The 17500-nt window shown below is 36.1% G+C and overlaps 1 protein-coding gene across 1 annotated transcript in view; it reads right to left on the bottom strand.

Annotated features, from left to right (window-relative positions):
* LOC135211702 (arrestin domain-containing protein 2-like) overlaps positions 1-10624 on the bottom strand; it is a 362806-nt gene extending 352182 nt beyond the window's left edge. Inside the window, exon 1 of the mRNA XM_064244950.1 lies at positions 9876-10624. The gene's annotated coding sequence lies outside the window, so the exon portion shown is untranslated. The remainder of the gene's footprint in view (positions 1-9875) is intronic.
* Positions 10625-17500: the final 6876 nt, after the last annotated feature.

Genomic DNA, 17500 nt, shown 5'->3' with positions numbered 1-17500 from the left:
AGCTCTCACAAGTTTCTTCCCTTAAAATACTCCCCCCTCATCAATATCCCCCCTACTATGCGACACCGACTATGGAAGTTCAAGAGCTTCTGTCGACTGCTGCCATACAAGTTTTTCTCTTTAATATTCTACGGCAGATTGTTGCCTCCTCTGTCAACAAGGCATATAACTCACTCTATTAGATTTTCCTTCCCGGCAACTCTTCTCTCTTCGTCGTTTTTTGCTTTGCTTGTCAATTTGCTAAACATATTCAAAGTGAAGATGATATTTTTCGGTGCCGAAAGAAAACGGGAAATTGTAACCTTTTCAGATGTTCTCTCTCTCTCTCTCTCTCTCTCTCTCTCTCTCTCTCTCTCTCTCTGTATATATATGTGTACATATAGCGTGTGTGCGGGTGTATATGCTATAATTTAAACAAGTGTCGTCTGATTCTCTCCAGTTTTCCGACTGTTTTTACAGCTAACGAAACAATGGCCTGCAAAACAGGAGCAAATAATTAATCAATATATAAATCAACTATTAGGTTAGCTGGCCAATCAAAGCCTTTACATGAACTTCCATCGGCAAGCCCTTAGAAGAGGCAGGAACTACCCGAGTGAAACGCTCACTCAATCTATGCACTGAAGTTAACATTATGCTGAATTCGTTCGGCACAAAATATCTTCCGATAATCAGCGGCCATTAAATTCTCCCCTAGTGTCCCGGAGATGATTATCCAGCCGCTGTTTCATCAACTTCTCCGCTCACTTTCTAATTAATAGAGGGTCGGAAGTGATGTCACAATACACCCGGGGGGAGGGCGGAGGGAGGAACCCCTTTTGCAGCAGATCCGTTGCTTCACTTGACTCCGGCCAGATTGCTTCCTAATAGAGAGACCGGCTTTGGCTCTCTCGAAATGAATTTGTGGTCGTTTCTTGGTTTCTTCTTTGATGTCGCCGTCAGAGTGACCGAAAGACCCGGTAGGTAGCAGCAATGAAGCGTTGGACGCCCAGAGCTGCTTGGGTGAGTCTCCCATGAGAAGGGAGGATGGAGATGAGTGGAGATTTGTAGAAGAGAAAGGACAAAAGTTTAACCGGACCACTGAGCTGAATAGCGGCTCTCCTTGGGCTGGACCGAAGGATTACATATTTTTTACGTGGCTAGGAACCAATTGGTTACCTAGCGACGGGACCTACAGCTTATTGTAGGATCCGAACCACATTATATCCAGAAATGAATTTCTAATCACCAGAAATAAATTCCTCTGATTCCTCGTTGGCAGTGCGGGGAATGGAACTCGCGACTGCCGAATAGGCAGGCGAGCACGTAACCCACTCGTCCAACGAGGAACTAGATAAAGGACAGAAGAGACATAAATGCTAAATTTTATATGATGTAATAAATATATGAACGTTGCTGTTGTAGTTTTTTTTTTTTCGAACCTGTCACATTCGAATTCCAGGTGAACATCTACCTGCTGTTAAAAATAAATTTGCCACTCCATCAATGGAAACATGAAAATCCCTGAATATTACACTGATCTGCTGAGAAAACGAAGAGGTCACTATTAAACTGGCCATACTGCTGATGATGGCACAACGTTAAATACTGCCATCTGCAAGACCTATATATACATAGAATACGAGACGGCCTACAGGTAAATACGTTTGTTTTTTCTTTGTTTGAATGGTGTTTTTACGTTGCATGGAACCAGTGTTTATTCAGCAACGGGACCAACGGCTTGACGTGACTTCCGAACCATGTCGAAAGTGAACTTCTATTACCAGAAATACACACCTCTCATCCCTCAGTGGAATGTCCGATAATCGAACTCGCGGCCACCGAGGTGGCAGGCCAAGACCATACCGATCACGCCACAGAGGCGCTTCGGTAGATACGTAATTACAATCATATTGAAATAAAATACCAAATACTACATAGTATGCTTTGCCTATGAAATAATTCAGGATATAACTTGACCAACACTGCAGTGGATTTTGCAATTTATATCATCACTATTCGAAGAACAAATTCAGAACTGACTCCACTTATGATGGATATTTGAGATGGGTCCACATTACAGGAAAACAGTGCTATGAATGAACGTCGGCAAATGATCACTTAGCATTAGAAGCTGTTTGAATACAAACAAGTCAGCGAATCACTGATGTCCCTAACCAGTGCTTCAAACGATTATAATCCGAATCCAGATAAAAATGTCGCAGGAAAAAACAGTCACGGGAAAGAAATAACGGGAAAAAAGTCACAGACAAAGAAATAACAGGAAAAAAGTCACAGGAAAAAAGTCACAATAATCTTTCATAGATAGTTAACCCCAGGGGGTTTTAAACCCTTACGTATCCACCATTGCGGTGTGATTAGTACAAGCCCGTAGGGGATTTCCGTATAAACATAAACAAAAGACTGTAAATATCGTAAATATGAATGACCCTCATGAAATAATGTGAATTTATCAATTAAAGTGACTTTTTTTTCCTTTTTTCTTTTTCTGGCCAAAATTGCGACTTTTTCTCTCAAGGACTTTATGACCCTCCACCGATAATTATCCAGCATTCGACAGAATCATCCCCTGGTTACGGTCGTTGACTTGTTATCAACCTGTTTATGATATCTATGTGATATGTTACCCACATATGTTTATAACATGTTCTACTTTAGTGTTGACCCATCTTTAAAGGACATTTCTTTTTACATGAATACAAAACAACGAATCAAAAGACGGTTAAAAAAAAACAAAAAAACAGACATTCATGATCGAGTCTCCTCGTCCGGGGTGACAGCCGAGTGACCGAAATCCTGAATCCCAAATTCAGAAAAGAGGGGGGAAAGGATGGAGAAAAAGTATATTTATATATAAATATATATAGGTTCTTTTCCAGAGGCGAGCACAATACAGGTCCATCACGCTGGAGGAGACACGGATAACTGGACGAAGTTTACATTATTATATAAACCGTTTACAGAAGGGGAGAAAGATTTTTTTCAGGAAGGGAAAAATGTAGGCTTTCACGTTTTCGCTTAGCATGTTGGAAAATCACTCTTCATTGTGAATAAGTACAACGGTTCCTAGCAAATTATCGACCAAAGGCGTGAGGAGTAACAGGCAGGGATTGTTAAAATAAAAAATAGCAAAATTATCGACCAAAGGCGTAAGGACTAACAGTCAGCGATTGTTAAAATACAAAATAAAAAATTAAGATAAGAGTTACCAAGAGAAGAAGTTTTAATATTCAGCCCTCTGGACCTTACTACTGTAACCACCTACGGTCTGTAGCTGGAATTTAATTTATACAATCTGTCCACTAACGGTTATAATTATGGGTTTTTTTTATAATTATCATTTTTGAAAAAGTAACCCACAAAAGTACAACCTGCACATCTCTTGAAAAAGTGCCACAGATAGGGCCTGAAAGTACTTGTGTGTTGAGTAAAATAAAATGTAAATACTTATAAGTAAACACGTTATACACAGTACTTTTGTGGGTTTCTTTTTCAGTCTTCAGAAGAAAACTGAAAGAAGTTTTTGTTTGGTTCATTATCATTATTATCATTTTTTTTATCCTCAACAACTGTGTGGATATTGCCGTTTATTCATTTTTTATCATGTTATATCATGTATCTAGATTGTGTATGTAACTGTCTGCACTTTGCATATTCCATGTATATGACCCTGAGCTGACAATAAGATTTATTAGTATAATTATTATTATTATTATTATTTAATAGAGTGAGTTATATGCCTTGTTGACAGAGGGGTGACGTGAAATTGGAGTTCCTCTCTTCAAACCAAGTCTCCCGTGGAATATATTTAAAAAAAAAAAAAAACTTATATGGCAGCCAACAGAAGCTCTTGAACTACCACAGTTGGCGTTGTTTGAAGGATGATGAGGAGACCTGGAACAACAGAGCGTTTGGAAGATTCAGGAAGGGAAGAAACTATGAGAGCAGTTTGGAGAATTGAGAGGATATGTATATATATACATACATACATACATACATACATACTCAATTTTACCTACATTCAAGAAGGGAAAAAAACTATGGGAGCAGTTCGGAGAATTGAGATGGCAAATTTTATATATATATATATATATATAATATATATATATATATATATATATATATATATTATATATATATATATATTATATATATATATATATATATATATATATATATATATATATATATATATATATATATATATATATTTTTTTCCATCAATTCTCCGAATTGCTCCCATAGTTTTTTTCCCCAAGTCTTGAATATATATAAAAATTGCGTTAAGTATGTATGCTTCTTCTGATAATATATATATATATATATATATTAATATATTAGTATATATATATATATTATAATTAATATATATATTATATATCATTATATATATAAATATATAATATAAATATATATATATATATATTATAGAATATTTATATTATTTTATATATATATATGTTATCTATATATACATATATATATATAATATATAATATATATAATACATATATATTATAAATATAATACATATATATATAAATATTATTATATATAATATATTAGATATAATGTATATATATATATATATAATATATATATATATATTATATATATATATATATATATATATATATATATACAAGACGAAGCTGAAGAATAATGGTAAGAAATCTCAAAGAGAGATGTTACCTCATCTTTTAGAGCGACAGATGGACATAAGGCGAATAAGCGAATTGTACGAGTTTATTACAAGAATGTAACCTTGAACGTAAACAAATATAACGTAGTTAATTCGAGAACTCCTTTGACAGTGAGCTACCAAACTTACAGTCATTAAATTTAACACTGTACAAACGGACAAAGAATTTCGGTACTCGTGACCATCAAAAGAGTCCACTTCATCTTCCAACGCTTGTTATATGCTCATTCTAACCTCGTTAAGTATATTTTAGCTTAACCACACCACTGACCTGATTAAGAGCTCTCTTAGGGCTGGCCCGAAGGATTAGATTTTTATTTAAGTTGCTATGAACCAATCGGTTACTTGGCAACGGGACCTTCAGCTTATTGTGGGATCCGAACCGCATTATATCGAGAAATGAGTTTCTAATCATCAGAAATACATTCCTCTCATTTAGCGCTGGCTGCAACTGGGGGCGAACTCGGGCTACCAGATCGTTGGGCGAGTGTGCAACCGACTCGTCCTTCGAGGATCTCTAACCTCGATAATTCAGTTCACTTTCAGGAATTAAAACTACTGCCAAAAACATCTTTGTTCCTCTAAATAAACAATGAAAAATTAGTAGTAAAAACCAGTTTCACAGATTTTTTATTAATCTAGGTTGTTACACAACTTAACACTAAACCATCTGGTTTTAGCTCGATAGAGGAAGTAGCGGAACTGCGCTATCAATCTCCTATTAACATTTTTCTTTTAATGTAACGTACACTTTTGTTATATTTGTTTTGTATGACTTTTGCCTATTGTAATTTTGCTATAGTAATATTATCAACATTTGATTTGTGTAAAATTTGCATTATAGTGTGGCATTTGCCTTTGTAGAAATTGGGTTATAATTCTTCTCATGTAAACTATTTGCTTTTCATTACTTTTTTTTATTTATTATTATTATTATTTTTTTTTTTTGCCTGGACTCTTTTGAATTTTGTAGGTGGGTATAACAGTATGCTGCTACACTCCAATAAACTTTTCGAATTTGAATTTGAACCATTAACAATAGGATATACCAGAGACGTTATGAACCAATATAAGACTTAAGTTGTACAGAGTAAACTAAGATTAAAAATACAGTCAATATGATGAATATGATACCATATCTCCCTATGGAATTCCTATGAATGAATTCTCTTCGATTTTATCGAGCCTTCTGGTTAACGACATCCTCCAAGAGGATGTCGTGCAGTTGGAACTCGCAGTTTAAGACATTTTCACCTTTTTATTAATGATTTTTTTTTTTTGTTTTTTTTTTTTAATAGGTGAGATCCCTTCTTTCTGTATTTCCCTTTACTTCCTCTTACTACTTAATATTGAAGTCCATATTCTTTGGAAGCTTGAATTTTAAATCAATGACCCCTTTGGTGGGCTAGTTCCATATGAATAGGTTTCATCTTTCATCTACTGAATAATAACAATAACAACAACAACAACAACAACAACAATAATAATACTAATAATAATAATAATAATAATAATAATAATAATAATAATAATAAAGTGTTTTCTACCGAAATTTTATTTCTGTCTCCTAGTTATCCCGACTAACCGACAGGCGACCCTGGGATCGAAGCCACGGGTGCTTAGGGTCGACTTCGATCGGTTTTCTAAAAATTCCAGTGCGCCTTTTTGACCTAAAAGGTAAATTTGTAACTGGGGCTTATCTGACTGTGGTGGGATGCAAACAACATAACGTAGACGTGGTGTTCGCGTCTACATTCCAATATGCATCTGTATATATACGACCCTCTGCTAAGTAAAGGACGTTGAGTCGAGAGATCTTGCAGCTACTCCAGTGTTTCACTTTCCTTCGTGACTTGTACCTTTATTTATGCATCTATCACGTTCCAAACTTTCGTGATTCAGTTATACATATGTGTGTACATATGTACATGCATACTTATATATTTTTATATCTGTATGTGTTTGTTATTGTGCGTGGGCTTGTAACCACAAAGGTCTTCCGTCTCCTGAAAAAAACAGAGATAAAGTTTACGTTAACTTTCACTGGAAATGATAAGCCGGAATTTCCGAGAGAGAGAGAGAGAGAGAGAGAGAGAGAGAGAGAGAGAGAGAGAGAGAGAGAAGTATAAACGCCGCGAGGGAAATAGACAAGAACACTTTGAGCTGAAAAGTTTAGCAGTGCGTTTTTCGTCTGCAAAAGTTGGAGACTGCGTATTGGCGAGGAAGGATGCAAGCTATGTTTTACCTCGTTCGAATCATTATTATATTGCTCTATCATCATCATCATCATCATCATCAGAGATGATCGTGCATATGGTTATTGCCATTCGAATATGATTTGTTTCATGGTGATATTTTAGTGGTATCTGAGTTGAGTTGAACTGAATACGGAATTTAGGCCAAATGCCAAGCACTGGAACCTATGAGGCCATTCAGCGTTGAAACGGAAACTGACATTAAAAGGGTTGATAGGTGTAATGGATGAAAACCTCGCAGTTGCACTATGAAGCAATTGTTTGTAGAGGGTGGAAAGTAAGGTGGAAGAGAGAGAATATGAAAGGAGGTACAGTAAAAGGAACGAAAGGGGTTGCAGCTAGGGGCCGAAGGCACGCTGCAAAGAACCTTAAGTAAAGCCTACAGGGCACCGCATGAGGTGCACTGACGGTACTATCCCTCTACGGAGTTTTAGTGGTATCTTTATCATCAATACTATTGGTGTTTATGAGAAATTTAACAGAATCACAAGATACATAACAAGTAAATACTTCTGCAAGTCTCCTCAAATGACTTTTTAAAAATTTTAGATGGGACGTCGATCAAAATTATATATCATGAAACATTTTGCATCATTATACCATCTGTTGAGTGCTGATGCATATCTAGGTTAGAATACTAGACAAAATTTGTTGCAAAAAAATTGATTATTACTATCACCATCACTAAATTTCTTGCTGCTACGATTTGCACCCCACGAAATTTAATCAGAACAGCATTGCCTTCAAAGGCAACAGTAGTCACTGATGAATTCACCCTTTCAGAGACAATATCTCATGAAAAAAAACTTTACAAAATCTATCTGTTTGTGCATTTGTTTGTGTCTCATATACTAAGTCCCATTCATTGTGATACTTTGCAATGTCATAGTTCTGTACACTATCACACTTTCATGATGCATGGTTTGACCTTAAGATATTAATTATCTAATAATCTTCACATCTAACTATTCTTAGCCTAAGTCCTAAAATTGTAAAGGGAAAGACGCAAATTATTGCATTTCGAAGCAATCATAAGAACTGCAATCATTATTATTAATATTTTCTATTATTAATATTCAGAGATGAACCCTCTTCATATGTAATAAGCACCAAGGGGCCACTGACCTCAGTTTCTAGCATCCAAAGAATAAGTAGTTCATTAGAGAGACGCAACATATATCCTATCAGCACCAACACTTGTGAAAACACCTTCTACCAGTTTTAATTCAAGGAAAATTTCCATACCTATATTGTCACTACTATTTTTCCCACCAATTTTTCCCAATTTTCCTCACCTCTCATGTCCTTATTACGACTGCAATCCACGCCAGGCCTTATTGTTGTTACAAACAAAAAAACATGTCCATAGAATCTCCTTCGTTGTCAGCTTTTGTACACCAATATTAACAATTGACCCAACCAACCATCTAATTAACATAGCTTGTCTTATCATGCAAACTTATTCGCAGTCGAATCAATCGCTAATTGTTTTCTTTACTCAGAGTCTTAACTCTACTCCACATCTAATCTACACAGATCTTTAATAATTCTTGTATTTTTTTCTATTATCTACTATCTGGTATGTACACAAAAACAAAAAACTAACAAACAAACGAACAAGCACAAACATGTGCTGCTCCAACAATTATTCAAGAACACAATAAGGGTAATGTGTTTATATATATATATATATATATGTATGTATATATATATATATAATATAGTATACAATTATGTATATAACATATATATATACATATATATACGCACACACACACACACACACACACACACATATATATATATATATATATATATATAATATATATATATATATATATATATATATATATATATATAAAGAAATTATAAATAGCAGTTCAGCCAAATAAACGAAATTTGTTAACGAAATCATAAATTCTCAGGATAACAATATATTATGCAAAGAACAAACCTTAAAAAGTATAGAAAATAAACTAAAATCAATTACGTTACAGCATCTAAAGTTACAGCATCTCCACCTTTGCATTTCATTCCTTGTTCCCCGTTCACTGAACGGGATTACTGGGCTACTCGTCAGCGAGTGCTTCCCACTGAAAAACAGCAAAACTCTTGTGTAAACACGTATAAACCCACTGCTATTCATTTCGAAAACAAGACTACTCTGTTACTTTCAGCCATCGTTCGTACTACCTGCACCAACATCCCAGGAGTTCTGCAGTTTCTTTGTAAGATTATCCTTAAGATATATACGAATTAATGGCTGAACCACCTGCCTGGAAAAGGATGATATAATAAATAATTGGAGAAGCAATAGCAATCATTTTAGTCCTCTCCCTTAAGAGCTTCAGAAGAGGTACAAAACTGAAAAGGTGTTTTCACAGAACGACAAAAGCCACAAGAACACTCATATCTAATGAAAATGGCCAACGAGAAAATGTGTGGGAATATCATATATATATATATATATATATATATATATATATATATATATATTATATATATATATATATATATATATATATATATATTACACACACACACACACACATATATATATATATATATATATATATATATATATATATATATATATATATATATATATATAATATATATATATATATATATATATATATACCTATATATATGTGTGTTTGTGTTTTATGCAAGATTATACTTATGCTCGAACTCACTAATACATTGCATTACTAAAACTCTCTCTCTCTCTCTCTCCCCGCACAGCCGCCCTAAGAAAACAAATATTAGACATGCAAGTTGCAGACTTGTTGCACAGTCATAAGTGACACGGATCGACTGTCGCTCTAAGCAGACCCTTCGGCTGCACCACCACAACAGTTCCAAAAAGGACAAAGGTCACCACCACCACCACCATCATCATGGGCTCTGGACATTACCTTTTTTATTTAATGGATCACTGCTTCTGGAAGAACCTGCTGAGAGGCTGTGAAGCCCTTGTAATGAAAAGTAGTAGGTTTCCCTCACGCCCTCTCTCTCTCTCCCTCTTATATTAAAGGGAAATAGGTCGTTGGAGAGTTCCTCTTCCAGCGAACGACCTCTTCGAAGACTTCCTTCCCCTCGTGTATATATATTATAGGTTTCCTCTTTATAGCTATCACATCTTCACCGGTGCCTTTTCCTCACTTCAGCTTTAGTGAGGAACGGGAGGGGAAGAAAAACAACACACCTGTGGTACAAGAGGGCGAACTTTGTTCCTCTTCAACGATATCTTCTGCTTTCCTTTCTCTCCCTCACAACACAGCGCTGTGACTTGATCTACTCGAACTTCACTTTCCTTCCGATTGTACTATGCTTTTGCTTTGGCGAAACAGTGAACACTGATTATGTTTTGTATTTTCAATTCTCTCTCTCTCTCTCTCTCTCTCTCTCTCTCTCTCTCTCGAAATTGTATGACAAGCACGCAACCTCTAAACAGGTCTTATATCACATTAATCTCACCAATTCTCTTCGGGGAAAAATGAAAAAATAACAAGCGCAATGAGAACATCTCTCTCTTTCTCTCTGGGCCGTTCGACTAATGGAGAAACGCCACGAAAGATATTTCGATCACAGAACGTTGGCGTCAGTGAATAGCACTTTGGTCAATGAAAATCTACGGAGCCCACGCACCAGCGTTCACCTTCCGACAGTCAGAGACACACTGGGGGGATTGGGTGAGAGAGCGTGAGACCTCGAGCGGTCGGCACACAAACACACACACACACACACACTCAGTGAGAGAGAGAGAGGAAGAGGGAGAGAGACAGAGAGATGCGGGAGGGGTAAAAGGAAGAGGAGAGTAAATGGAGTTGTGGCAGCAGCAACTAGTGCCATGCCAAAATGATGCATGATAATGATTTTTTTTTAAGTGGAATGAGGACTTAAATGAACTTGTCGAAAATGCCTATATAATGACTTTTTTGAGAGCTCATTTTACGTTTTTAGAATTGTTATTAAGATAAGCAGACTCACACACACATACATACACAGATATATATATATATATATATATATATATATATATATATATATATATATATATATATTATATATATATCTAGATAACCGTATAGAAATAAGAAATGTCCTAATAATTAACTCGCTTTTCGCTAGCAAGGAACGTGGCATAGGCCTTAATAGAGATTCCGGGGGGAACGAGATCTAACTAATACACTTATAATAACCATTTTATCCGCTTTGACAATGGAGCAGTTGGCATAATAGTCAAAAAGATTATAATGTGTTCTAATAATTATTAAAAGACGATGGACCCATAAAGAAGAGCCAACCCTTTTTTTTTATTATTTCCACAAATGACAATTATATCAAGTAGTTAAGCATGTGGAACGTGGAGGTGCTTCCCACATCACCCCCCCCCCCCCCCCCCACCCATTCTTTTGAATTCCATCATGGCATGAGAGAAATTCTACTCGAAACAAAGATAGGATTATGTGCCTCGATTTATAATGGAAATGATCACATGCTTTTTCTGTCCTCTTTAGCTTCAGAACTCTGGCAAATATATCATTCATGATCGCTCGGTCTTTTTTTTAAATCATTCAGCAATTTTTCATCCTCAACTAAAGTTTACTAATAATCACTCGTTCTCTGTTCAAGACTGAATCCCACTTGTTTGTTTGTTTGCTTGTTGGTTTTACGTTGCAGTGGTTATTCAGCAACGGGACCAATGGCTTTACGTGACTTCCGAACCACATCGAGATTGAACTTCTATCACCAGATATATACATCTCTAACCCCTCAGTGGAATACCCGAGAATCGAACGCGCGGCCACCGTGGTGGCAGGTCAAGACCATACCGATCACGCCACTGAGGCGCTTTGAATCCCACTTAAAACAAGTAAAAAATACATCGAAGTTTCTTCGACACAATCGAGTTTTCTGTAAATCGTACAATGAAGGCCAACAAAAATAGACCTACCTTTCGGTGGTCTAGCTATAACGTTGTATGAGCCGCGACCCATGAAGCTCTAACCACGGCCTGCGGGTGGCCTGTCCTAAATCGTTGACAGAAGCACGATCATGGCTGGCTTTAACCTTAGATAAAATAAAAACTACTGAGACTAGAGGGCTGCAATTTGATAATTGATGTGTTTGGTGATTGGAGGGTGGATGATCAATATACCAATTCTCTAGCCTCAGTAGTTTTTAAGATCTGAGGGCCGATATAAAAAAAAAAAAAAACTATTGCGGACAGAAAAAGAGCGGTAGGGCAGACAAAGCCGGTGCAATAGCCTTATTTTCAGAGAACTAAAGACAAAAATAATTTTGCTAGTGTGGTTATCTGTGAGCCTTGTAAACATGAGTAGTGGCCATTATGTCCAAACTTGACTCGAGACTATCTTCGATGCCATTAAGGTGAATGTATTATAAGGCTGTATTTGCCATTTACTATTTGACAACTACACTTTTTATATTGAGCAAAGTTTACCGTACATTGAAACAAGTTTTCCTTATAGGGTAAGGCCTAAAAGAAATGCGTTGATCATATATAATTTGATAGGCAGAGAGAGAGAGAGAGAGAGAGAGAGAGAGAGACGATCATACGCATGGGATTCAGACACTTTCACATATTACATTTGCATCTGTGGACCGTATTGTGATTTACATACTTTTACCTCTTTTCCAGAATATTCTACCTCATGCTTTGGGCAGGGAGGAAGTGGAGAGCGGGAAAACGTAAAATTATGTTTTTTTTTTTTTTTTTTTTTTTTTACAGATCCAAAGGAAGGCCAAGATAGAGAGAGAACGAGAAAAAAACAACAAATAATCGACATCACGACTTTCAAGAGCCGAACTGTTGCAATGATTCTCAAGAGAAATAAATTGTTTTTCATGTATGTGATTGACAATTATAATTAACTTACAGAATCTCTTCACAACAAACGCGTTATGAATAAGCAAATTTATTTTTGCTTAAAAATCTTTTACGCGCCATAAACTAATTGAAAAAGGGTGCTTGTAAAGTGTGTTAAATTTTAATTACAAGAAAGCGTGCAAAACCATGCAAAGCTAGGAGATAAAAAAAAGTATTATTTGTGAAACGTGTTCTATGAACAATAGCTCCCAATGAACATAAAGAATAACTGTTAACAAAGCAGAAAATAATTAAAAACCATAGGGGATATATATATATATATATATATTATATATATATATATATATATATATATATATATATATATATATATATTAACAACGGGAGCGTCGCCCCGGCTATTTTCATATTTGGTAAGCGTTTAGCCAAACCGGAAAGCGAACTGGTATCACTCAGTCCCTCCTCTCTCTCTCTCTCTCTCTCTCTCTCTCTCTCTCTCTCAAGGCGATCACAAGGAAATAGCCCTCTCTCTCTCTCTTCTCTCTTTCTCTCTCTCTCAAGGCGATCACAGGAAATAGCCCTCTCTCTCTCTCTCTCTCTCTCTCTCTCTCTCTCTCACTCTCTCTCTCTCAAGGCGATCACTAGCAATAGCCTTCTCTCTCTCTCTCTCTCTCTCTCTCTCTCTCTCTCTCTCTCTCTCTCCATTATCTAAGGTCACCAAATCAGAGTCGGAGCTACAAAACTATACGTTTATTCAAAGTAAAGTACTAATTTGATAACTCAGGTTCTTACAGGATAATTAATAGACTGATAATTCATAGTTCAAGTCTCACAGACAACCTCCCGGTATTTAATAGTCTTAATCAGTAATTAGTCAAACACCAATTGTCTCTTCTCCAAAATATTATAGTTCCCTCCACTAGGACACTTAGTCCCCTCCACTTGGACACTTAGTCCCCTCCACTAGATCCGCCTGTTTAAAAGACAGGAGAACACACTAGTGAGCACACACAATTTTAAAGACAAAGTCAAAAATTAAAATGAAATAGAACATCTTTACAAAATATCAAAGTAAGAGACAAGCCATAACTTTGGCTAAAGCATATTGACACTTACCCATTACAGTTTGGAATATCACTTAAATAAAAATACATTATAGAGCCATCCAGGCTCTTTCTCCTCAAGGCAGCCGTCTCCCCCGTTCTGTCTAATACTTGCCGTTATGAACGGACATGCCTCGTACACGTACACACAAATTCACACTTCGGTAAGTGGTCGCAGCCAGTTTTCAAAGGCACCTTCTCTCGAACTCACATACCTACAGAACAAACATTGACCTGCTAAGTAAGCATCTTAGTGTCACACCATCCCAGAAAAGAGTTATCAGCTTTCTTAAATTGTCGCTCGGACTCTGTCTCCACGGAAAGTTAAAAATGATAAGTCTGTACATTCTCCCTTACTACAGAATAGCTCGGCCACCCTCCTGGCGAGCCCCAGCCTAGCCACAGGCCACATAAAACAGTTCAATATATAAAAAAAACACATTGACTGGCTCATTAAACACAAAATATAGTAGTAACTGCATGTCTCTGGCAGCACAATGTAATGTCTATCACGCTTCATCTCCAATAACAATTGGGTGTATAAACTTTTTCTTATTTTGGATTCTTGAATATCCCTCTTTGTCCGCAACTGGCTTCACAGACTTGTAGCACGCTGTAGGAAGGCGAAATGTCTCCCAGCAGAAGACATCTAACGGCTTCTGTAGACCCAAAAGCGCTGTAGAACTCTGTAGACCACTTAGAAACTCTCTTAAGTACCCTGGGCAAATGACAGCAACATCTCTGCAATGGCTGGTGGGCGTCTTGCTAGCGTCGGGGAACGACGATTATGGTGTGTTTAAGTATGTCAGTCAAGTCATCGGTCAATCAAAAAAGAAAATTAACCCCAGACATACTACTATCAGATAATGACTTCAAAAAATCCCAAAAGTATCAACTGAATGTCTCCCAATTAACTCCATTTAATATGACCACTAAATCATAAGTCATTATCACAACTCTGCAAAAACAAAAAAAATATTAAGTTCTCTAACTAAATTCTCCAAACTCACACACCAGCACACGCAATGCAAAACTCACAGTAACTCCACGGACTTCTGCACTCACATTTCAAACTCGCAAATTCTCACAAGTAAAAAAGAGAAAAAGCAATGAGCCCAAGAAAAAAAAATCACGTAACAAGCCCAGACCCAAAATTATCACACACAAAAATTTTCTCTCAAGCTCTGATATTTCAACAACCCACAAAATCAACAAAAACTCTTTTCACTGCTCACCACATAATTAGTTTCAGCGAGACTTAATGTCAAACACCCATCATGCAACTCACAAAGCCCGATAAATTACATCTCCCATCCAGAAAGAAATGCTATTTAAAGCTCAATCCCCAATTACATCTCTTGTAGGAAAAGGAAAAAAAAGAAAAATAAAAAAAGATAATGACAAGCGAACTACCCCCATCACAAAAAACATAATATATGCATGATATACATAACCCCGCATTTTCCCCAACAAATGCAATATGCATAGTTACAGAATTTTCCCATCGCAACTTTTCAAGCTATCGGACACGGCCAGAAAGCAACCTCTTACACGTGCAATTTCATGAAATGCTATTGTCAAGATTTCCAGATATTGCAAAACTCTGAGCAATCACCACTAGAGGAAGAGTCAGCACACCGGACTCATCACAGCGTTGTCAGCAAAAATCCACCTGTGGACACATCAGGTGCTCGAACTGCAGCATAAAAATGTCTAGTCAGACTCCACAACTTCAGAAACCCATGATTCTCAAAAAAAAGGTTCTCTACTGAAACTACGCAAGGACATTTCACTAAATTATCTTCAGGATATGACTAACGTGTTCAAAAATTGTCTCTAAAGACATAACTCTCACATGATACTGCCCAATTATATAAAAAATTATCACCTATCCGGGATAAAAAAAAGTATGGTAAACTCACAATTCAGCAATTATATGCCTCCAAAAATAACATCTCCATAGGACCACAATGCAGTAATGCCACTCGCCTCCAATTAGTCACAAAACCAAAAAGAACCCCAGAACTCTTCTCTTGGCTCAAAAAACTCCCAGAAAAAAAAGTCATAACCACAAAAAAGAAGGTCACACCTAAAGATTAATGCCATCCACACACACACACACACACACACACACACACACGCACACACATACACACATATATATATATATATATATATATATATATATATATATATATATATATATATATATACTATATATATATATATATATATATATATATATCTCACCATATTAATAATAACACCACTCCAATGATGAAAATATTTCCTCCGTTTAATTTATAACCACACCATATTCCCTCTTATTTCACCAATAACCACGCATTAATAAAACCACCACTCCAACAATAAAAAATATTCACCTCTGTTTCGGCAAATAAAAAATACTTACCCCTATTTCCCCAATAACTCCATGTGGAATAAAACAAGCCTCCAAGAAATATTATATCTCCAAACAGGATAATCAAAAATGTTTCCCCATCTCCAAAAAAATGCACCCAAAGCATCTAGCTAATACACTAAAAAATATTGCCCCATGTCTCCTCAAAAATGTCTCTCTATTTGCAACAAAGATGGCTCTCAAATAATTAAACTAAACATAGCTCTCACCACCATAGGCCTAAACTGTGGAAATTATATTTCCAAAAAAATAAAATATCAAATGGCCAAAAATATTATATCTCCAATTCTCGAAGAAAATAACGCAATGTTATAGTCAAAAACTATAAACTCTCTGTTTAGCATAACTGCTAAGAAAGGGCAAAAATTCAGTAAATAAAATTGTCCAGGAAATTCCAGAAAAATCACCAATGTGCCACAACTCATTATAACAAACTCCAAATTCAAAGTGTCTAAGCAAAGACTTCTCCATATGCACTACGACATAGGACACTAGAAACTTAAACAAGTTTCCTATCTCTGGCAAAGTTGTCACAAATACAACAAAAGTATTGTGCAAGAAACCCACAACTTCTGGAACACAAATATCCAGAGAAAAAAAAATGTAGTGCCATTTCGTATGCAGTCAAAAAATGCAAAAATTCTCCCATAAATCTCTCTGCAGCATCAAACAGCTGAAATTGCAAGCACATTCCCGAACAATGACTCCAAGTCACGAACTGAGAAATTAAAAAAAATTCACACAAACTGGAGAGGAAAAATAAATTCAAACTCGCCCATGATAAAAAACTTGTGTCAGTGATAGCTAACATCCAAAAAAGGAAAAAAGAAAAATCAACGGCACTGTTAACTATCCCTGTGACTCACATAGATGTCAAGCAATTCTCTGCTGAACTCAAAAAAAGAAAAACAAAAAAAATGTGTCGTTAGTTCCTCCCAAATTAAAAAAAAAAAAAAATACCACCCTTGTTAGCATTACAACACCCATGAAAAAAAAATCACCAGTATTAGTATAAAAAACATCACCAATGTTAGTGCTTGCCCATTCACCAAAAATTCAGCACAAAATTCACCAAAAGTTCAGCAAAATTCAGCACAATTCACCAAAAATTCATCCAGATTCATCACCCATGAACTACTGACATATTCTCCAAAGTCATAG

This window comes from Macrobrachium nipponense, chromosome 4, assembly GCF_015104395.2.
Source record: "Macrobrachium nipponense isolate FS-2020 chromosome 4, ASM1510439v2, whole genome shotgun sequence".
Lineage (NCBI taxonomy): Eukaryota > Metazoa > Arthropoda > Malacostraca > Decapoda > Palaemonidae > Macrobrachium > Macrobrachium nipponense.
Note: the sequence above shows the minus strand (reverse complement) of the source record. Positions and strands in the feature narration are given on the sequence as shown.